This window comes from Cynocephalus volans, chromosome 6 (assembly GCF_027409185.1).
Source record: "Cynocephalus volans isolate mCynVol1 chromosome 6, mCynVol1.pri, whole genome shotgun sequence".
Classification (NCBI taxonomy): Eukaryota; Metazoa; Chordata; class Mammalia; order Dermoptera; family Cynocephalidae; genus Cynocephalus; species Cynocephalus volans.
Window position 1 is genome coordinate 97883730 of NC_084465.1, and position 6415 is coordinate 97890144.

The 6415-nt window shown below is 55.2% G+C and overlaps 1 long non-coding RNA gene across 2 annotated transcripts; it reads left to right on the forward strand.

Annotated features, from left to right (window-relative positions):
• The first annotated feature begins 914 nt into the window (after window positions 1–914).
• LOC134381241 (uncharacterized) lies at window positions 915–3571 on the forward strand. Of its 2 annotated transcripts, none has more exons than XR_010023923.1 (4): window positions 915–986; window positions 2285–2342; window positions 3049–3156; window positions 3378–3571. It is a non-coding gene; the product is annotated as an uncharacterized LOC134381241 (long non-coding RNA). The 2 variants fall into 2 exon arrangements; XR_010023924.1 differs by having other exon boundaries at window positions 934–986; window positions 2282–2342.
• The last annotated feature ends 2844 nt before the right edge of the window (window positions 3572–6415 follow it).

A 6415-nucleotide genomic window follows, 5' to 3' on the forward strand; every position in this document is an offset into this window, starting at 1 on the left:
TCCCTATATAGGATCCGAACCCGTGGCCTTGGTGTTATCAGCACCACACTCTCCCGAGTGAGCCATGGGCCGGCCCTCATAATAAGATTTTTTTTTTTTTTAAAGATGACCGGTAAGGGGATCTCAACCCTTGACTTGGTGTTGTCAGCACCACGCTCAGCCAGTGAGCACACCGGCCATCCCTTAATGGGATCCAAACCCGTGGCCTTGGTGTTATCAGCACCACACTCTCCCGAGTGAGCCATGGGCCGGCCCTCATAATAAGATTTTTTTTTTTTTTTAAAGATGACCGGTAAGGGGATCTCAACCCTTGACTTGGTGTTGTCAGCACCACGCTCAGCCAGTGAACACACCGGCCATCCCTTAATGGGATCCAAACCCGTGGCCTTGGAGTTATCAGCACCGCACTCTCCTGAGTGAGCCATGGGCCGGCCCCTCATAATAACATTTTTAAAGAGTTATTTGAGCAAGCAGAGATTCAGGAATCCAGCAGCTCCAAAGTGGCAGTGGTTCAGGAGCTCCCCAGAGGGAGACCAGAAGAAAACAAAGATGATATCTGAGAGGTTACAGTTCTGCAGCCGCCTTATTTGGTGGGCCTGGTTGGAAAGACCCTAGTTACAGAATCATAAGTTTGCTTCTGATTGGTTGGTTGGGCTTAAGTTCAGTTTTTCTTTAATATAAGCATTCACGAGAGATAGCTCAATTAAGTTTCAAACCCAGTAAGGGTGGGGTCACTTAGGAGGCCTAACTGATTCTGTCCACTCAGGAATTATTCAAGCCTGACCTCTGCTTTAATGTCCTTTAACACATAACAACTCAGAACGGAAGTGCAGGGCTCACCCATGTCACATGTTTTCAGAGAAACCATTGCTTTTCTAATAAGCCAGCCCCGGAAAGGGATGGGAGGAGAGAGGAAGCAGACTGTATAAAGCACCTCCCAGACCTAACCCGAGTTGAAGTCTAAGCAGAGCCCAGCTCCCAACCAGGTGAGGGTCGGGGGACCAGCAGGGGGACCAGGGAAGAAGGGCTGTTCCACCAAGATGTGAGGGGTCCCACAGATAGGTTGCAATCAGATGTGGGGCAGCAGGGTGAGTGTGGAAGAATGCGGGGGTCTCGGAATGGAGGCTGAGGCTGGAAAGGTCTTTTCAGCCCAGGGGAGGCCTAGGTGGGGTAGGGGCCATTGTTGCAGGTAAGAATTAGACCTTCCTTCTAGAAAGGACAACGGAGGTGAAAGGCAAGGGCCAGGGTCAGCCACGGGATTTTGTGGCCATGTAACATGAGATTTTGCAGGGGCTGGGGCTGAGGGGGGGACTGGAGAAGTGAGGCAGTGAGTGGTTAGGGGCTGGGCTGCCCCTTTCTCTGTGCCCAGCTCTCCCTGGGTGGCCCAGTCCCTCGCCACACTGTCCCCTGCCCAAGGACAGGGCCCCCTTGTGCTTGTTCCACAGAAGGTTCTCAGGCCCCAGGGGTCCTGCCTCAGCTCTGTGGGAGCAGTTAGGTAGGGGTCAGGAGTCTGGGCAGCAGAGGAAGCAGGCTGAGGGACAAGGATGGGGGGTGCTGGAGGACATCCTCTGATGGACAGGGAGCAGAGGAGAGGGGTGAGGGACTGAGCCTGGGGTGGCTGAGGAGGATGTGCAGGAGGAGGAGGCAGTGAGGAGGGGGCTAGTGGCCACAAGAGCCTCTCCCAGGGGACAGGCTGTTTTCTGAGGTGGGTCAGGGGACAGGAAGCCAAAGAACTGAGGAGGCCCTAGGGACTAACCCCAGGGGACATGGTCATTGTCCCACTGCTGCAAGGATCCCAACCAGGTCCAAAACTTGAAAGAGGTGTGACAGGAGGGGACCCTCGAGGACCGCAGCCACCAGCAACATGAGGCCAAGCATGTCTCCCTCCTCTCAGCTCCAAACTTGTGTGGCTGCCTCCCCTGTCAGAACCTTCTGCGCTGGACAGAGACAAAGGATAGGGGGAGGGGTGGGTACATTGCAGTCTGCCTTGGAGGCTGGGAAGGTGGCCCTGGCAGAATTGGGGAGCCCAGGAAGCATGGTCCCTAGCATGTGTCCTGAGGGGTGTTCAAGCACTTTCTCCCAGGCCTGCAGAGCCAACCCTGGCCCAGCAGGACCCTCCCCGCCTTCCCGGGAGTCCATGTACTCGCTTTTCTGGTCCCCGGCAACCCTGCCAGGTGTGATCCTCATGAGGTTGGAACCTGCCATGGTTTGGGGGATCCCAGGGGCTCCTGGGGGGAAAGGATGTGTGTGGGATGGATAATGACTTGAGCTTTCATCCCAGCAGGTGTGAGTTTGGTCATCCCAAAACGATGACAGCAGGAAATCTCATTGCTGTCTCTGTGGTGAGTGTTCAAGATCCCACCTCCCATCAGCCAGGCCTGGCGACGTCCGGCCAGGGACGGGCTCTGGACCTGGTCACTCTCCTATTGACTGGGGGGACTGAGGATGACTGAAGACCCCAGTGGGATGTGGGAGGGTGGGGACTCAGCTGCTTCCCCTGGGCTGAGGCCTAAGGATGCCTCAGACAGGGGAGTCCCCAACCACAGGCCTGGAGTCCTCAGAGGAACTGAAGGACCCTCAACCTACAGCCTCCTGCCAGGGGTTGCAGGTTGCCTGGTTTCGTGTCAGAGGGACTCCATCTCCCAGAGCCTGGAGCCCCTCTGCGGGGTGCCCGGCTTTCACTGTGAGGGTCCCCACTAGCCACTCCTGCTCTGAGTGCCCCACATGTCCTCCTGCCAGCCCAGGGGTGGAGTGTGTCATCCCCAGGCCTTGCAGGAGGCAGGGCTCAGAGGGGCTACCACACTGCCCTGAGGCCACCAGCTGGCCACTGCAGAGGGCTGAGGGGTCTGGGAGCTGGCTGGGAGCCTGCTCTTCCCACTGAGCTCAGTGCAGGGGGAGGGGGCATTTCCCCGGTCTTTGTGTTTTCCTCTGGTCCTTGCCCCAGTGTCTAGTAGAACCTTGAGCCCCACAGTCCCCTCTTGTCCCCATTCTGCTGTGCGGTGGGCATGAGGTCACGGAGGTCACCTGCCCCATTCTTCCCCCATCCAGACTCCACAGTCTCTGCAGCTGCTCTGTTCAGGGCCCATTACCTGGCTTGTTGTGGGCGTGCTGGGTCTGGTGGTTATTGGCATGGTCACCTACTACGTGGTGAAAGAGGTCAGAAAGAGGCATCCTGTCCCCAGAATGGCACATGGGGAGGGCTTGGGCTGGGGAGTTCTGGGGGAGGGCGGTGGGCAGGAGTGAGGAGGAGGTCTGGGAGTGGTTGGGGGAGACTCGGGTCAAGTCTGGGAGAAAGTGCTGTGGCCTCTGCGTTGTCCCGAGGCCCAGCCCCTCCTCCCTAGCCTCCGGCTCTGCTGACCTCACCACTTGTTTTCCAGTTGAACAAGATGACCTATAAAATCTATAAAACGGAGTGACAGGAATCCCCGCCAGGCACCCAGTGGAGAGAAGGCTCCCACCCTCACTGGAATGTTTCAGGGCAGCATGCTACACGTGTTTTAAAATTTGAATGTGAGCAAAATAAATTTCTGGACAAAAAAATACAAATTAATTAAACACAATGATTTGAGCACCTACAGTGTTCCTGACTCTTCTCTAGAACCAGGCTCTGAATTCAAGCATTCTGGTCCTTTGAAGCCCAGCTCCACCCCACCAGGCCTCACCTGGACCTTCCCCCGAGCTGCCTGGCCTGGGCCCTCTCCCACACCAGGTGGACTCTCTCCTGGGGCCTCCAATCCCTCAGGCCTCACAGCCCTGGGCCCCATCAGCCTGGAAAACGAGCCACAGACCAGAACACTAGGTGGGGTCCCAGGGTTTCTCCTGCCCTTGGTCTAAAAGGGGGCAGTGGGACCTCCCCGTGGGCCCCTAGGGAGCCGGGGAAGCCCTGACTCTCCCTACAGAGGCCTGCAGGACAGTTCTCTGGGTGGCCTTGGACCGACCCTGTTCCCATTTGTTTTATCTAACTGTCTATTTATCTATCTATAGATATATAGTTTGTGGTTTTTGGTGGCTGGCCTGTCTGGGAATCTGAAGGAATAACTAGAACGTGCTGGAAACACAGCATCCTGAATAGGGAGGGGCTGCGGGGACAGCCAGGCTCTTTCCTGTCTCCTCTGGAAGCACAATGTCCTTCAATGCTTTCCTGGAGTCTTGTGACCCCTGAGGTCTATAATCGGCAACAGGCTGCCCTTTGGGTTCCCTCAGCTGCGGTGCAAGTGGGGCACAGACAGATTTCCTGAGCCTTGGGGGACCCGCTTGGTGTGGATCAGGGGCTTCTGCTGTCCCTTGCTGCCCACCTGTAAATAGTGAAACCACTTCACGTAACTTGGTGTGAACGAGGCTGTTCTCTGTTGCTGAGCTCAGGTGTCAGTGACTGGATCCCCTGTTCCTGGTGGAGGTGGCTGGACTCCTGTTCCTGGTGGTCGGCACACTGAGGACCTCTTCTGTCCTCCACGCAATGGAGTCCCCCCTCGAGACTGGGTGTGAGTGATCCTGCTTCCCAGGGCCTGTCTCCAAGAGGCCTCAGGCCTCCCCAGTATCCCCAGGAAACCTCCCAGGACTGTGCTTGGGACGCTGCCGAGAACAGTGGCTCCAGGGTTCTGCTGAGGATGGCATGGGTCAAGTTCTTGGTGGGCAGGGAAGGAGTGATCCTGACCAAAACTTGTGGCATCCCCTGAGCTCCTTGTGGGTGGGCTGGAGGGCGATTCCAGGGAACCTCAACTGTTGTGAGGCTGCCGCACGGAAAAGGAACCAGAACACCCAATTGAGAATTTAAAAGGGGGGTTTTATTGGCCGGCCAGCAACTGTTCCTCCACAAGAAGTCTTGGAAGGAAGCAGCCTTGAGTTTAAGTTTAAGGGGTCTTTAAAAGGCACATAGTCACACAGGCAAAAAATCATATAGTCACATACTTACAGTTATCATATAGTTACACACATACACGCTGGGGAGGCCTAGCGCAAGCTGGTAACAGAAGCTGAAAGAAGCCAGTTAATCACTTAGGGACAGCAAAAATTTTCACAGGGTGGTTTTCTTAGGTTGTCTAGATACATCCAGATATAGCTCTTGGTGTTGTAAGTCAGGGACAGCATAGGCGGGAAACAGCAAAGGCAGGTAGAACCTAAAATTTTTCTAAGTACAGGACAATTTTTAACCTTCAATTTTCACCACAGGTGTTGGGGGGCTTTCAAACAAGAACACTTTTCAAACAGTAAAAATGGCATAAGCTAAATCAATCTACCTCATCACACAATCCCTCCCCCAGCCCTCTGGGTGTCACCCCTGCTGGAGGAGATGAGAAAGGAAACACAAAGTCACCCCCCCTTAAACAGGAAGTCAGGGACCCTCAGAGTCCCTCAAAAGGCAAAAGCCTTGGGCTTCCCCAACATGGCCTCATTCTCTGAGAACTGTCACTGTATGTAAGGAAACATTGGTTTTTTGGAGGCAAGTGTTTTGAAAGCTGGCAAGTACAGGGATCCGAACTCTTGAACTTGGTGTTCTCAGCACCACACTCTAACCAAGTGAGCCACGGGCCGGCCATCCTGTATCGTCTTTTTTGATTCTACATTATCCTTTTTTGCAGTGTTTACATTGTGACCTATCCCCAAAATAACCACATTTCAGGAGGACCCAGTGCATTCGTACCCAGGTGTGCAAGTCGCCCCCTGGTGGCTGGATTTTGTCCTGCAGGGTTTCTAAGAAGGGCTGGGGGGTAACCACAGTCCAGTATTACCCCCCCAACCCCCCCCCACACCTTCCAGCACTACCTGCTGACTTCACACTTTAATGACACCACCCTGCCCTGAGCTCTGCGGCTGGCCCTCCACCTTCATGCGTGGAGTTGGCCTGGTGGGGTCTGAGGCCAGGCTGATCCCGCCTGGTGTGTGACTTGATTCCTCTGCTCCGGGGGAAGGTTAACCAGATGACACGTGACTTCCATCCAGACTTGGGAACTCAGCATCTCAAAGATGCTGGTGCAGTGTGTGTGTCCCAGAGCTGAGCCCCAAGTGACAGGGACAGGGTGGGGTTGGAGAGGGATTGTGAGCTGAGGAACAGACCCAGAGGTTCACGTTGCAGTTTGCCTGGGCAGGGGACAGGATCCTGGGATAAGCTGGTCTCAGCTTACTTTTCTGTTGCTTTGAGTCAGAAGAGGTTGCCCTGAGGACCAGGAGACACAATAGGCCCTTGGCTTCTGGAATCTTCTGCTCTGCCAGTGTTCCTTGCTCTCTGACCCCATCCTGTCCATCCCTTTTGGACCTCCCTCCTCCCTCCCATTTCATATATGTGGGCAGACCACAGGGCTCCAACCCTGGCCCTTGCTCGCTCTTCCTCCCTGGGGACCCATCAGCTCTATCACGGCCACAGCTCCACCTTCCAGCCCAGGCCATGTTTATACTCAAGCCCACCTGCCCCACTGCC